The sequence below is a fragment of the Aotus nancymaae genome, unplaced genomic scaffold (assembly GCF_030222135.1).
Source record: "Aotus nancymaae isolate 86718 unplaced genomic scaffold, 86718_ANA_hifiasm-v0.15.2.pri h1tg000010l, whole genome shotgun sequence".
NCBI classification, from domain to species: domain Eukaryota; kingdom Metazoa; phylum Chordata; class Mammalia; order Primates; family Aotidae; genus Aotus; species Aotus nancymaae.
Window position 1 is genome coordinate 8,296,807 of NW_026988421.1, and position 17,041 is coordinate 8,313,847.

Consider the following 17,041-nt stretch of genomic DNA (forward strand, 5'->3'; position numbering starts at 1 on the left):
AGTCCCATGGACCCTGCCCTTCCGTTGATGCTCTGCTGTTACACTCTTGTTAACACTTTTTGAAAGGGGGGACCACATTTTTGTTTTGTACCAGGATCCAAAAATCATGTACCTGTAGCTGGACTCAGGCTTTTCACCTCAAATCTAGCGTTCTTCCCAATATGATTACCTTTGACTTTTCAAATAGACACAGAGGACTGGGGTTAGAGTTAGAGAGTTCAGCTGCTTTCTAAATATCAGAGAGGAGTAGGCTTCAGAGTGAGTGTCTTTCTTGGTAAGAGTGGCTGAAGACCTGCGTGGACAGGGAGTTTCATAACAATGAAACGATTTGTTAAGAAGGCATTCTCTCATATCAGGGAGAAACAAAGGACCTCAGGGACTGCTCAGAAAAAAATGAGAAATCAACTTTCAGAAAAGATAGAAATTTACCCGAGCAGATGACACCAGCGTCTTCCCCATGCCCACAGTTGTGGGTGAACCATTCAGGGTGGGAGCACTGCCCCAGGTAGGCCTCCGTCCCAGAACACTGCACGTCATCCAGAAGAATGGGGCCAGAGCCTTGGCCAAAGCAGGCCTCTCCAGGAGCAGAGACGGCTGCCCCGCAGCCCAGCTGCTGGCACACCACCTGCGCTTCCTTCTTGTCCCACAGGTCATCGCACACCGTGCCCCACACGCCTTCAAAATACACCTCGACTCGTCCCGAGCACCTTCCAGAACCTTCCATGAGTTGCACAGCAAGCCAGTCTTTGGAAGAAAGGCAGTCCCCCAACCCCTATTTAAGTGTTGGCGAAGGGAGTCATTTTCCCCACCGTCTCCTGTGGTCACAATAACAACTGCTATTTACTGAGCACCATCTACCTGTCCTCCTGGCACTGGGCTCAGCCCTGTAGAGCTGACATCTCTTTAAGGCTCATGACTCCCTCGTAGGATGTTATTGTCCCCATGTTACCAGGAAGGAGATCGGATACTACAATGGCAGCAGCTTCCTGCAGGTCACGGTGTTAGTGAGGGGACAGAAGGGGAACACTGTCGGATCTCCTAGGGCCTACCTGTTCTGGGTGGAGTCATCCATGGGACCATGTTAGGTTTGCCCTGCCTGTGATGAGATGTCAGGCTTTGCTTTGCTCTTTTGAGAAGTGCCCACCCTGGCAAGAATATCGGCAGCTAAGAAGATAGAAGCTTTCAGGCTCTGGGCTTCTTGATATTTTAGCTTAGAAAATCTCTCTTGGATTTTTGGATAATTTCTGCCATGTCATTGTCAGTGTTGAGTGTTGAGTGGGGTGAAATGCGAGTGCACAGCAAATACTAGCACTGTACTTTTTCCCAAAGATGCTGCTGCCAGCTCCTGTCACCTGGCACCTGCATTTCCCCCCTCCTAGTACTTTGCTGGTCATGATCCACCGGGCTCCCTACAGGAGTCTCCAGGGATAGCAAGGCGACGAGGATGGTTGACTTCAGAGTGCGAGGGCCACAGCCGGCCTCTGGGTTTGCTTCTCAGCTCTGCCACACACCAGCTATGCAATTCGTGTGGGCCACTTATTTTCTGGCTTTCCTCATCTGTCAGTGATAATTGTACCTGCCTCAAAGGGGATTCGGGAAACAAATACAGGTAAAATGCCTGGTGCAGAGGGAACACTTAGGAGCTGGCAAATTGTATTACCTCCATGTTAAGAGCCAGTAATGAGAGACAGATGCAAATGCCCAAGGCTTGCTGCAGAGGGACAGCAGGGGGCTGGCTGGTGGGTCTCCTGCTGTCTCTCTCTTCCCAACGGCCACAGGGCAGTGTTTCTCAAAGTGTGGCTCTCATATAACCTGCCGAAGTCATTTGAATCTCTAGGGGGGCTTGCTAAATATGCAGATTCCTGAAGTGCACCCCATGTCTGGGAATGGGGTCAGGATTTTGCATGTTCAGTAGGCTCTTGCTCTTGGGACAATTATCATACACTCCATCATTTAAAAACTCCTGAAATACAGACCCTTAAGTCAGGCGTTTTTTTTCTCACTCACTCTGTTACCCAGGCTGGAGTGTAGTGGTGCAATCCTGGCTCACTGAAACCTTTACCTTCTGGGTTCAAGTGATTTTCCTGCCTCAGACTCCCAAGTAGCTGGGGATTATAGGCATGTGCCACCACACCAGGTGCATTTTTTTTTTTTTTGTAGAGATGGGGTTTTGCCATGTTGGCCAGGCTGCTCTTAAACTCCTGACCTCAAGTGATTCACCTGCCTCGGCCTCCCAAAGTGCTGAGATGTGAGCCATGATGCCTGGCCAAAGTCAGTCTTTAATGTACAAGAACGAAGAAGTTAAACAAAGATCTGAGGGCATCCTTGTCTTGTTAAGCAGAAATAAAACTGGGATGTCTTTATTTGTAGAGACATGCAGCTTGCCTGACTGGGTGGGGACTGTCCATTACTGGAGACAGTCACACCCACTGCCCTGCAGGTCCCACCTGCCCTCGGCTCCTCCTCCTCAAGGTCAAGGGGATTGTCTGGCTGTGACTCACCTTCTTGCTCAGTCACAGGTGTATCTTGGACAGTGCTTTTCTCAGCGTATCTGCGCCGCAGCCTTCCTCTGGATCCTCCCACGTCCCTCCTATAACAAACTGAGATGCAACAAACACATTAGTACCCAGTAGGGATCCTTAGCATGGCCTAAGACAGTGGCCTCACGGGCCCCACTGCAAACCTGCTGGCTCATAGCTGCAGCAGACGGGGCCTGGGAATCTGAATGGTCAACAGTCCGTGGGATTCTGTTGTGCAGCGAGCTTGGGAACCCATGTCCTGGAATCACTTCTTCTTAAGCTCTTGCCTTGGTGTGTAGTTGGTTTTATGACTCTTCCTTTTAATCAAGTATATGTTTATACCAGTTATTCTAATTTTCTGTCAGCCAGTATACTTCATTACACATCTTTAGCAATCTGTAGTTAAGCCTGGCATTTGCTTTAAGTAAGCTACAATTTACACATAAATTCAACCATGCTTTTTAGTTCATCTGATCTGTTCTACTGTCTCATGAGTTTGTCCTTTTTTAGCCATTTTTCCCTTTTTGTGTTTTTTTCTGTTTATATTTTTATTATGTATTTTTTCTTTTGTGGGGTTATTTAAGTAAAACTCATTCATTCATTTTTGGATTGAATTAATTTTCAACCTAACCAGAAAGAGTTGAAAACCACTTTTTAAAAGGACTGCTGTGTTTATGTGCAGTAGACAAATACCTCCTCTCTTACCAAAGTGACCTCTAACGCACAAAATCCAAAAAGCACCTGGTTAGGTACAAGAGCTTTCATCTGACGAGAAAGAGTTAGAAACCAGTTTTTAAAAGGACTGCTGTGTAGACAAATACCTCTAAAGCACAAAATCCAAAAATGAATGAATTAATTTTACTTAAATAACTCCCCAAAAAGAAAAAATACATAATAAAAATATAAACAGAAAAAAACACAAAAAGGGAAAAATGGCTAAAACAGGACAAACTCATGAGATAGTAGAACAGATCAGATGAACTAAAAAGCATGGTTGAATTTATGTGTAAATTGTAGCTTACTTAAAGCAAATGCCAGGCTTAACTACAGATTGCTAAAGATGTGTAATGAAGTATACTGGCTGACAGAAAATTAGAATAACTGATACAAACATATACTTGATTAAAAGGAAGAGTCATAAAACCAACTACGCACCAAGGCAAGAGCTTAAGAAGAAGTGATTCCAGGACATGGGTTCCCAAGCTCGCTGCACAACAGAATCCCACGGACTGTTGACCATTCAGATTCCCAGAGCTTTCATCTGATCATTGTCACCGCCACAGAGCCAAGGAAGAGTGAGGGTCTGTGCACAGGGACCTGCTGCAGAGGAGCTGATCAGACAGAGGCCCCTGATGCCACTGGATTGGCAATTAGAGGCCAGTACTATTGTCTCTTTAAAAGAACAGCTTCAGAAAGGAGTTGAGGTGAAGCCAGGGTGACTGGCTGAGGAAATGAGGAGTGAAAATAAGACGTCAGGACCAACTCAGTAAGAAGTCTTGGATGTGAAGCAAGGGAAATTTTCAAGAGGGGCTTGGCAGGATGGCTGAAACCTAACTCCTGGTATTTGATGTGGAAAATCAACCTATTGTCAATCTGGAGTGAGGTGAGGTGCAGACACAGCGCCCATGCATCCCCCAGGGCTGAAGCCACTATCCCTCCCAGGCTGCTGCAGTGCCCGTTGCAGAAGGGCTGGGTGGCCTCAGGTGGGGAGGCGGAGCCAGACATTGGGCAGGTGGTCTCAGGGAGTGCTTGGTCTGTTTTGGAGTGTTTGGGGGAATATTTACAATAAGAGATGAAGAGCCAGGAATGAGGGAAGATTTATAACTAGGTGAGGTGATAACTGGTAGCTCAGTTGGGGAGGGTGGCACTGCGGGCAGGGGACAAGGATGGCAGCACTTTGGGATAGGATCAAAGAGGCAGAGTGAATGAAACAGGTTGGTTGTATGTGGTGAGCATGTGTGTGTGTGAGACATTGTGGATGAATGTGTGAGAACATGTGTGTGGGTGTGTGTATGTGTATGTGAAATAATTTGAGTGGTGTGTGTGTGTGTGTGTGAGTGTATGTATGTGAATGAATGTGAGTGGGGAGTATGAGAGTGTATGTGTGTGAATAAATGTGAGTGGTGGGTGTGAGTGGTGTGAGTGGTGTGTGTGTGTATGTGAATGAATGTGAGTGGTGGGTGTGAGTGTCCTTGTGTACAGACTGGCTCTCAGAGTTGCAGGCCTTGCAAGTCAGGCAAGGCAGTGTGCTTTCTGCTGAGCATATGGCCTGAGGTGCTTGGGACCACAGGGCAGCTGTGTGGTCCAGCTGTGATCTTACACTGGGAATTTCCAGCTGACCATGGTGCCAGGGCTGGGAGTCCCTGTCTGAGGAGGCAGCAGCAGGGCTGAGAGCGTGGGTGGGGTCTGTGGGTGGGGGTGAGGGAAGGAGGGGTTATGGTCAGTGTGGGGCCCAGGCAGAGCAGTGCACACAGCTGAATGGATTGTAAGTTGATCATAATGGGGTTTATAGAGACTTTTTAATGCTGTCACCTGGATTGTGTTGATTAGATAAATTCTGTGCCAGGCAACAATTACATTATCAGAAATAGCCTTTCTCTCTCTGATGGTCAACAAGTTCCCCTTTGTCCTCACATTTCATGTGAATCACCCTAATATCAATTGCGCTCCAATGGTTTGCAAGTTCCCCAAATCTCTTCTACTATCAAAGTGACCTGCAGGGAACTGCAGTGGTGTCCCTGGGTGGCTGTTCCCAGACTGTCTCACTGGCCCCATTGTCTGTAAGAGTCTTGTGCAATCAGCACCAGGAGCCTAGAAAAGCCTGTTGGGCCATATCGTATCACTAATCCGCGTGTTCCTGGAAGCCCAAGAACAACCCCTCCATAAACTCTGGGGCGACATCCACATCTTGGGGGAGAGGTGCAGCGGCAGTACAGGTGGGCACAAAAGGGTTGGCAAAGGGGCAAAGATGAAGGAGGCACCAGGAAGCTGGCAAGAAAATGGCCCCATTGATAAGTGAGACTTGCAAATGGTGTCTGTAAGATTGGCTGGGCCTCTCAAATATCCTTAGATTTGCAGCCTCTCAGGGGAAACAGCCTCATAATCCTGTTGTCTTTATTTTAAGAAGGATCTCATAAGTGGACATCAGTCAAGGGTGTGATGTCCTTGCTCATTGTGTTTTGCTCATTTTTTTAACTAGTGATGGAGTTTTCTCTACTGTGCCAGCCACTGTGCTAAGAAATGGGTGCAGAGCAGAACAGCGTGTGCCCTCAGCCTGGGAAATGCTCTGGTATTTGGTGGTAAGCTTGCAAATTTCCAAGAAAGCAGAACAAGGCAGAGAAAAGGAGAGTTGAATATTGTTGTAACTGGATTATAAAATGCCCCGTAGTCTCATTTGGGCTGCTTTTCCCACTGGGACTTGGTTTTTCACCTTGATGTGAGGAGGAGGAGGGATTCAGGACGGTTGGGACCAGGATGAGGCTGATTTTTCTTCAAGGGACCCCTTCTCTGCTGTTCCCAATAGATTAGTACTTATCAGGGTGTAGTCTTAAGAGAAACACTTAGAATTTTGGGGTGGTTTTTTTTCCAGCTCCCAGAAGTCATTAAACTCATTGCAGATTGAGAATTGTCTATTTTGCATCCTTACATCTGTCTAAAATCCTTTGGGCACTTGATTCCAAAGAGATTAAATCATAGACTGATTCCATTTCTTAAGAGTAGCAATACATTTTGAGTAAGGCAAGGAGCCCGGGAGAGCTGGGCAGAGATCACCGAGATTCATTCTGAATTGGTCCAGGGTCATTTTCTCCACGCCTACAATTACATCCCCAAAGCTGATACTTTGTCGCTTTGAGCACCATCAAACTCAGAATCATCTCTGCCATGAGTGGCACAAACATGATGAATATGAATTTCGAATTCTCTCAGAAATTTTCAAATTTTTGCTATGCTTCAGAAAACTTTCCATACACATTTGGTATAGCTTGTAAACCCCCGAGTACTAACCTGCATAGTGTTGATATACTGGAAGAAAAAACTCCTTACCAGCTATATATTTTTTAAGTATTGAATCCATTACTCAAAACCTATTACTGAAATATTGAAAGGAGAAAATACCTTGGTTTCCTGGGGAATGGATGGATCATGGTAAAATGTTATTTTCTGAATCTGATAATCTGTATTTTCATCTCTTCTCAGTTTAAAGTATCTATAGTTTATAATTTACAGTGTCTATAGTAACAGTTAACATTGACTGAACATTTTCTATCTCTGAAACACTCTTCCAAGTATTTTACAAACATTTCATTAAATCCCCCAAACAATCCTGTGACTATGTTCTTTTTACATGAGATAAATAGCAGCACAGAGAGATTTAAAACTTGTCCAAGTTCGCTGGGCCAAAAAGTGCCCAGGTAGCACTTGAATAATCCAGATCTTTCTGCCTTAAAGCCCATATTCCCAAGCTGAAACCTCATTGGACAAACGGATAGGAAACGAGGCTCAGAAACTCAAAGGATTAAAAAAATTATTGAAATCCTTCCTAATAACCTAGTATATCTTAATAAATGTTTGAATATTGGATATAAACATACTCATACAATTACAGGCAGAACAAAAGAAGAGTTTGAGCAGATAGCGAACTTTAAAGTCAATTGTTACTCTGTGATTGGTGAGTTATGTTTTTCCTTCATAGTTAATACAAATTATATTCAAATGACTTGTTGGTCAAAGGTATTTCCAAATTTTCATTTGTTGGGACAAGTGGGACATTAATGTTTTCCCCCAAAGCCACAAAATAATGATACAAATAATTGAAGTTATGTGGATATTTTAAATTAGTTTGGTTTCAAATTAAACTTAAAATTTCCTTAAGAGGACTAGATATGGAATACACATTAAAACCAAGAATATCAAATTGATAAATCTATTTTTTATAGAAAGGTACAGGTTTTCAGATTAGAAGACATTATGAATCAAGTCCAGATAATTTTATGTCATGTCAAATATTCCAGGCTAAGCTTTTTTTTTTTACTGTATATTTTATAGCTCCATTCAGAAATCATGGCTGTAATTAAATACTTCTAGTGCTAAATATCAATTCATAAGCCAAAGAACATTTTAAGAACGCTTATTAGATCATACCATAGCCAAGTGTTCTTTCTTTGTCAATTTCTATCCAGAATCCCACAAATACAGCTATGATTTTAAAGAGCAATGAATTGGCTAATGCTTTGTTCACAGAAAACAAATCTTACAGAAAATATTCAACCCAAGTTCCCTAAAATCAGTTATGGTTATACATTCAGCGATCATTACAACAATATCTCATCAGTGGCTGGATTAATTAAGCAGAGTAAAAGCTCTTTCTGCATTTAGTTTTAAGCTTGTTGTGCTGCTGGCCTATGTGCAAATAACCATACTTTCAAGCTTGTAACAAGGCATGAGTAAAATGAACCTGTACATCAGCTGCAGTACCTGCTTCAGGTAGAATAATGGCATGGAAGAACAGCAGCCAAAGGAGGAGGGCTTGGCAGCCCATGTTGGGAGAGCTTCCAGCTACAGCAAAATCTGGGGTTTCAGCTTTATATACTCTCCAAGTTCCCCTGCTGGAGGTGGGTCAGTGCAACCTGATGCTCTTCTCAGGCTTGGATTGGCAGGCACTCAGACCAGCAGACTCATTTGCTTTGGTATATTGTGTATATTTGCTATGGGAGAAAGGGTGATTCTACCTGTGAGAGGCATTCCATGAACAGTTGAAAGTTAAAATCATAAAGAAGAAAAGTCAAACCATGTGCTGATACCTGGCTAAGCAGATGGGGCCCTCCTGACGCTTCTCTCTTGGGAAAGAGGTCACCAGGAGCCCTCGATCTCATGGAGGGCATCACTTCTTGCAGGCGGCTGTTCCCAGTAGATGCTGCTGAAATTCTACTTGTCTTTCAATGCCCACACTGCCTCTCCTCCTCTCTTGTTTTCCTCTTGTTTCCCAACTAAATGTGTTTGCACCATTCTCTAATTCTACGACATCCACTTGGCATGGCTTTTATATTCTGCCTTGATTGTAATTAATATCTTAATACATTCTAATCACACTCAATAAATTCTGCCTTGTCATTACTAGTGTTTTAGTCTGGTTTCCTCCATTATCTTGTAAACTTTGAGGGCAGAACTTCTAGTTGTATTGTTTATAGCCTTACATAATATTGCTTACTTATGGCAGGCTTAGTGTGATGCCTTCTACTTAAATCTTTGTTGAATTGAACTTTGCAGTACACAGGGATATCTGATGTCCTGCAAATTACTTCCCTAACACATATTTTTCTCTTAACTTAGATGATTGTTTTATGTAACAAACTATCCCATAATCTGAAATAATTCTCAGTCTTCTAATAGAGGAACCCATCTTCTCTAGCATATGTCTAACTCCATATCCCTGTGAATGAAACAAAAAGAAGGTTTTTTAGACCCCACTGGGTTCTGTGTTGTGAGAAAGAGTTGCAAGAAAATATTTTTTCCATCTGAATACTCTAATCTTACCTATCAGGACCACTTGGTAATTTGGGTAAATCCAATGTGTTGCTCACTATATCCAGCAGGAATGGCTTCCAGGCTTCTCTTGTGTGTGGAATATCACAGATTGGACAAATCCACAGTTGGTCACGATGGCAAATATAGGGTAACGGGTACAGTAGAAGGAGGGTGAGAGTTGGGGCTTGGGTTTGAACGGCCTACATCTTCTTCCCTCCATTGTGATTTGGGGCAATCCATTTAGCTTCACTGAGCCTTAGTTTCCTCGTAAAAAGTGAGATAATACTGTGTGCTCTGCTTACTCTAGTGGGTTGCTGGGAAAATAAAATTAGGCATATATAAGAGATTTATATATTATACAAGCAAGAGGATGTCTCGATAGATATCTTTATAACAGAGGTTTTGAGCTTTCCTGACAGCCCCAATATTAAGTTGTAAAATAAATTCAGCCAAATTTAGCCAAGGTAGGAAAAAAAAGGCATAGAAAGAGAAAGGGTATTACACAGACAAAAATAACTGTAGCTGATATAACATCTCACAGACAAAAGTGAATATTTATTTTCCCATAACTCAACCTTTCCTTGGAGATCCCATTCTGCTAGAGGCAGACTATAGAATGACAAGTCAAAATGAGTCCCAACCATTTCAGGTTTGTTCTTGGTATATCCACATTTCCTTTCCTCCTCGTTCCTAAAAGCACAGAGCACGTTGTGGCCCTTGGCGGGAATCCTGGTTCCTGGGTATTGGCTTCCATTCATGCTGCCATCCTCTGAGATAGATGCTAGCTTTGTTGCATCCTCAGACACAGCTGTCCCTTCATTCTGGTACTTGGTGAGGTGTCAGTGGCTCTATCTGGTCTCAGGTTGCAGGGTCCTCGATGGTTTGCTCAGCATTATCTCCAGCTCCCAGCATCCTCCTCTCTCCTCTAAACTCTGCAACACTTTTGGGGAGATGAACCACTCCAGGGGCTATCTTTAGCCTTTTGTCTTTGACAAGCCACCCAGCCCTCCCTCCTCTCACCTCCCAGAGGATGGGAGGGATGTAAATCTCTTTTTTCAGATCCCACCATCCCCCAAATTATCTAAGCATTCTGTTGTCCTATGGGCATCAGAGACCCACCAGCAACCTCCTGCTTCACTTCTGTCCCCTTGAGACTTTAGAGGACTTTTAACGGGGTACAGCTTCTTCCAGATATTCCCTAATTTGCATCTTTTGACTAAAATGTCAATAACATGACATTTTTTACTTTCTAGTGCCATTTCTCCTGGGAGCGATGGGGGCAGAGGGAGGTAGGAGAAAGACCATAGATGGACACTTCACAATATTGTCTCATCATACAATGGAGCAGATGAATCTTCCACTCAGAAACCCCCCTGCTGGTAAAATGGACTTGGCTTTGATGCCAGAGCAGAGGCTGATTGGAGTTTCTCCTAGCTGTACTGTTTCAGCTCGCGGCACCTTTGCTCTCTCAGGCAGGAATAGACATGGATACCACAGGGTTGCTGTAAATAAGAATATGTATGAAGACCGCCCAGTAGAAAGCCTGGTACATAAATAACAAGTGCTGTTCCTAATTGTTATTGTTAAAAACCATTGCCCCTCCCTTCCCACAGAGTTGATATGAAACTACCAGAGATATGTGTGCAAGGGCTTGGAGGTATCTTTATTGTAGTAACTATTGACAAGTTGAGTTGTATAAATAGTAAAGTGACCTGAGTCTTGGACGTTTCAACCACTAATATTAGCATTTTGGAGAACTTGGATCAGAACAACAGCTTATTAGAGGTGGCACTCTACCACACTGAATATTCACATACTGTGAAGAGCAGTTGATTGTTTTATTAAGACCGAGTTTTAAATGGGCTGCTGTGAAAGGCAGGCAGCCTTCCCTTCAGAAACTCTCATGCCACTCAGCTGACATCTGCCTTCAAACACAGCATCTAGATTCATGCATGTTCACATGCCACTGCTGTTGTGTGCTGGATTGGCCTGGTTTCTCAGAAGTTAACCTAGGAAAGCACAGACTTAGAGAAGCGCAGGAAGGATGCACCTTCCATGGCCCTCTGGGAAGGCTCAGCAATTTCCCAGAAGTGGCTCCAAGATGGCAAGGGTGAGCAGTGAACAGTAATGATGACATGCTACTATTTATTGCTGGGGTAATAGAGGTAAGGTGGGGGAATCCTACCCACACCTTCCTCCTTTCTTCACTTCAGTAAATAGCTACTGAGCACCAGCTATATGCCAGACCCCATTCCAGGCTAGGGTATGTATTGGTGAACAAAACAGAACATGTCCCCTCTCCCTGGGGAGCATGTGTTCTAGTTGGCCAAGACGGAGAATACAAACCAAGCAAACATGCAGCATGTCCTTGGTGTCTTTGTGCTTGGAGAACAATCAAACAGGAAAGTGGGAGGGAATGTGGGGAGGGAAGAGAGCTGCTGGAAGCTGGGTGATCCAGGCAGCCTCCTTGAGAAGGTAACACTGGAGCAGAGATATTTGGATAAGATGGCGGAGAGAACCTTCTCAATATGAGGGATGAGCAATGGAGGAGATGCGGCCTGGACCACCCTGGCGCCTGCATTCTAAATGCCCGCTTCGGGCTGGGCCAGGCAGGGTTGGGTGGAGGTGGGGGTGGGGGTGGAGGGGAGGCTGGAATGCAGCTGAACCAGCTTGGGATCACAAATCAGAGAATGGCATAAAGCAAGGAGAAGTGAAGTCACAACAGGTGTTCAGGGGCCTGGAAATTCAAGATTGAGGGTTCTTTGTAATACTGACAATGAACTGCCCATTTTAATAAAGTGTCAAAAGACTCGCAGTTTTCTCCTTTTTGATATTGCATTAGCCCAGGAAGAATATCAATTTTAGCTTTAATAAGTCGTGGGGAGTGCTAACATAACAGCATAACATAGAACAGAACACTATTATAGAAATAAGAAAATCTGAGTTCTAGTCTCCTAGTCTGCTATTTCTTGCTGGTAGGACCTTGGGCAGGTGCCTTAACCTCACTCAGGTGCAACTTTTGTAGAATAGCGATGATGATAATAGTGTAGTTGCCTGAGGTAGGACGAGGGCCACGTAAATGACTCTTGGGATCTTCTCCAGGACTAAACTCGGCCTTATCTTTTTTACCAATACCATATAATGTCGCAAAGGAACACAGTTAAAAAAAATCAGGATTGAAGTCCACCAAAAGCTGATCATATATTTTTTAACTTTTATTTGTTAACATGATGAAAGTAATATTCACTAAAGAAGATTATAAAGTACATGAAAATCTGCAGAAGAAAATAAAACCAGTACCCCTATGTTATACACTGTTAGTATATTTCCTTTAAAGCTTTCAAATAAAATGTAGATATGCCTTTTGTTGTGGCTGTTGTTAGTTCATCACTAATTTTGGACTTGCACCTTATGGTGGCATGGTTCTGTGTACTGCTTTTTTTTCAAACTTCTTATGATATAATGAGAGATTTCCAGTTTAAATGTTTTTGAAAACATAACTATAATTTTTAACAGCTGCATAATATTTCATTTATAGAATGCTGCATAATTCCTTCCACTCTTCTTCTTTTGCTGGCTACTGGCATCATTTCCAGTATTTGAATGAATTAGATGCTTTTTAAAGCACAGATTGTTGAAGATCAGCAAATTGTTTCCAAGTAGCCCCTGCTGCATTCTTAGGCTTGCACTGGTCCCTGCACAGCTGACTCTGCATGCATTTCACTTTGGCTTCTCCCTGGAGCCTCTCGATTCTTCTCCTGTCTTTGCTGGAGGCTGTGTTTCTAAGGAGCAGGTTGCTTTAAGTACTGAGGGAGTTCAGGGGACGCATCGTGGAGGAGAAGCTGCTTCTGAAAAGTGATAAGAATTAACAGGAAACTACTACTTTCCAGTTGCTTACCATGCACAGAAATAATAGATTATTTCACTGGAATAAAATGCAGTCAGGTTGCATTATGTTGACATTTAAAGAAATTGAGACTCTTTGTTCTTTATGAGTGTTCAAAAGAAAACATTCGTTTCACTGGTTCCCATTTCAGCCCAAAGCCCCATTTATTCCTCTAGATTTGTGCCTAACTTGCAAAACTTTGCTCATTCAGAAGTTAGATCCAGGCAGAAGGCAGAGGTTATGGATGAAATCCTGCAGGGATTAGGTGGCCTCTTGGTTCCTGGGTCTTAGATTGTCTGATGAGGACTGTCTGCTGAGGGGCTAACCCAGAACCGCTGACGCTTACCGAGTGCTCCCTTCGTCTCCCGGTTGCACTTGGTGTTTTACACACACATCACTCAGCCCTCCCCAGCCTCTAGGAGGAGGCCATGGTGTGTTGCCCCATGTGTTGCAGATGTGGGGACTGTAAAGCTGACTTGGTAGGGTATGAGTTTGTCATTGCCTCCTTGATGTCTAGATCAGTGGGACTCAAGATTTGTTTTTAAAAATGAATTTGTAGAAGTTCAACCAGCTTGCTAGAGGTGCAGACTAGATTTTAATCCAGGGATCCTGTCTCCTGCTGGTAGAAGGCAAACAAATTGTTTGACCACATCAGTACCAGCTGCAGCCCATGGTTGGAAAAAATACCCACCCCGCAAGATGGTGGTCAGGGGTAACATGTTTGTGCATGGAGGATGCATCTTTTATCTGAGATAACTGGGACTGAGTTTATCATACCATTATTTATATTTACGTCACCTCCCAGAAAACCAATCAAAAGTTTTGATAAAAGTGCAAACAATCTAGAAAGATATATTTCTTAAAGACGCTAAGTGAGGAAACGGGTGAAACAAAAATAAAAGCAGGAGAGATAAACGGAAGCCAAGTGTAGAAATGAGAAGGAGGAAAATTGTTGAAAAGAGTAAACTACACTTGAAAGGGGGCATTTGCTACAGGAATAAGGTAAAATAAGGGTTATGTAACTCCTTACATTTGCCTAGTATTTACTCACTGCTCTGAGTGTTTCACATTCATTATTTCATTTTAATTTTCTAAATAGTTCTGCAGGTAAGTAGAACACATAGTCTTACCTTCGTATTATAGATGTGAAAACAAGACAGGGAGAAGCTGACTGATGCCCAAGGTCAGCTGGTGAGAGGGTGAAGCTGTGGAATAAGGACTCAGTTTGGCTGGTTCGCATGTTCTCCATCTCTACATCTTTTTGTTTGTTTGTGTTTTTTTTAGAAACCCTCATGACACACAATATCTTGAGGATAAAAAGTAGGTGAGTACTCTTTCTCTCTAAGGTGGATTGTAACTTTATTACAATTTCTGGTATTAGTTTTTTTTTTTTTTTTTGAGACGGAGTTTCGCTCTTGTTACCCAGGCTGGAGTGCAATGGCGTGATCTCGGCTCACCGCAACCTCCGCCTCCTGGGTTCAGGCAATTCTCCTGCCTCAGCCTCCTGAGTAGCTGGGATCACAGGCACGCGCCACCATGCCCAGCTAATTTTTTGTATTTTCAGTAGAGACGGGGTTTCACCACGTTGACCAGGATGGTCTCGATCTCTTGACCTCGTGATCCATCCTCCTCGGCCTCCCAAAGTGCTGGGAATACAGGCGTGAGCCACTGCGCCCGGCCGCTGGTATTAGTTTTAACTTCAGGTGTGTAACACTAGGTAAGAGATCATTGTATCTATGATGGTCATTGTTAACATAGCTCCACCAACCCAGCCACTTGCCTTTTCCCCTTGTACAAAATGTGGCCTGCCTGTCCTGTGAAGCAGATGTTAGCTCTTTTTCCTAGACCAACCATGTAAAGGGATGACACTGTATCTGCTTTTCTAAATAACATGATAAACATTTTAATCCTCAAGTGATAAAAAGATAAATAATCTTGATATAAGTGTACTCTGTCACATAAACCAGCAAACAGCTAATATTATAAAATGTAGTCCTGCTAGAAAATTTTAAACTTTTATTACTTGGTAAGTCATCGAAATCAAATAGATTTATCTCCTCACTAGAATAGAGGTTGCATGTCTATGACAAAGGCACAGCAAAGGCACACTAGCCCAGAAACTACTTTCACTGGTTCTTCTGAACAATTTTTTCTAAGTAAATAGTGACGTCAGATGACAATTCTCATAAAACTCACAACTCTAGTCCTATTCCTACATGACAAAGACATTCACAAGATGCAAATTATAGTGCCAATAAATACACAGAATTGATGGCATCCTATATACTGAGTTCAAAGTACATGATTTAATTCAAAGTGGAATAAATTGGTTTGCTTTTTTAAAACTCATTTTTTAAAGAAAATCATTTTTAAACAAGAAAGAGCTAATGCACAAGATTTTAAGCTATGGGAAGTTATATTTTAGTGTACAATACTCAAGATTTTCCCCAAGGATTCACACAAACTCTGATTCATGATGGCTTGCTTTCTGCTGTTCTTATTCCTCCTGTTTTTCTGAGCTGCACTTTGCTTTGCCATCATCAGCATTTTGAGCTTCTGTATCACAGTTATCTTTGTAATTCTCTCCTATGAAGTAGCTATTGATTATGGCACTATACAGTCATTGAGAAGGTGCCCCTATGTGTAATCTGCAGCAAAGACATCTTTGACAGCATTTAAGTCTCCACTTGCAAGAGTAATTTAAGAAAGAATCAACGGAAGCTAGTTTGTTCACTCTTCAAACATTTCCCTGCCCCTTGTATTTTGACAGCTTCCTTTCCTAGTGATATTCTTTCCTTTTCTCCTGTGTAGGCTGACATACCACTCAGCCTGGCACATCTACTTCATTGGAGAAGAGGAAACCAGAATTGTGCGAGGATGATCTTATTATGTATGTCAACATCTCATTTGTGAAATATCATTCAGTTCAAAAAGAAAATCCATTGTAAAACTCATAGACTCACCAACATCTGAAACTTGACTCTGGAATATTTCAGGAGCTCCAGAATATGCTTCAGAACTGTATTTAGGAGCCAGTTAACATTTTTCAACACAGTTCACCAAAAATGAGCAACTCTCTAGGCAGTGGTTCTCAACCTTGGTTGCATAATGGTGTCCCCTGGGGACCTTTGCAAAATACTGATATGTAGGTCTCACACCCAGAGCTTTGGATACCATTAGTATAGGATATTGCATGAGTATCAGGAGTTATAAAAAGCCTTCCCCATAACCACCTCCCCAGGTGAATCCAACTCCAACCAAGGCTGAATCTCAGTCAAGGTTGAGAACCATTGCTTCTGGATCATCTTTTCCTCCACACTTTCCCCTTTTCAAGTTTTACCTTCTTGTCATTCCTTCAGGCAGGTCCCTCTGCACTACCTGGTTTCTTTTCACTTCATCTTCTAGGCTCTTCTGCTACAATGAAGACCTTCTATCTCTTATCTAACAGAGGTTGATAGAGACCAACATGCAATTTTTCAAGATTAGTAATTTCCTTATCAAACGTTAACTTTCTTTGGGCAGATTCTGCTTGAAAGATTTTGATGATATATTAGTTTTCTAGGGCTGCTGTAAAAAAGTACCATCAGGTGGTAGGCTTAAACAACAGAAATGCATTGTTTCACAGTTCTGCAGGCTAGAAGTCTGAAAAAGTTGTTGGCAAGGTTGATTTCTTCTGAGGACGGTGAGAAAGAATCTGTTCCATGCCTCTCCCCTAGATTCGGTGCTCCTTGACATGTAGAAGCATCACCCCAATCTCTGCCTTCATCCCTACTTGGCATTCTCTCTCTGTGCATGTCTGCCTCCAAATTTCATGTTTATGAGCACACTAATCATATTGAATTGAGACTCGCTCCAAAGACCTTTTAACTTGATTACCTCTGTCAAGATACTATTGCTAAACAAGGTCACATCCTGAGGGTTATGACTTCAACATGTGAATTTTGGGGGAGACAATTCAATTCATAACATATAGCATTAACTGAATGCACAGTCACCACAGGCAGGCTGAAATCTTTATTGACAAAATCAGCATGTGTAATTGCAAAAGTCCTCAGTTACAAAGTGAAAGCCATCAAAATGGAGAGCTCCAAGTCACCCTCTGCTCCCTCAT

The 17,041-nt window shown here is 42.8% G+C and overlaps 1 long non-coding RNA gene across 1 annotated transcript in view; it reads right to left on the minus strand.

The window, feature by feature from the left end:
• Nucleotides 1-2,525: 2,525 nt before the first annotated feature.
• Nucleotides 2,526-17,041, minus strand: part of LOC110569069 (uncharacterized) — a 31,690-nt gene continuing 17,174 nt past the window's right edge. Inside the window, exon 3 of the long non-coding RNA XR_002479247.2 lies at nucleotides 2,526-2,600. This is a non-coding gene — a long non-coding RNA (uncharacterized LOC110569069). The remainder of the gene's footprint in view (nucleotides 2,601-17,041) is intronic.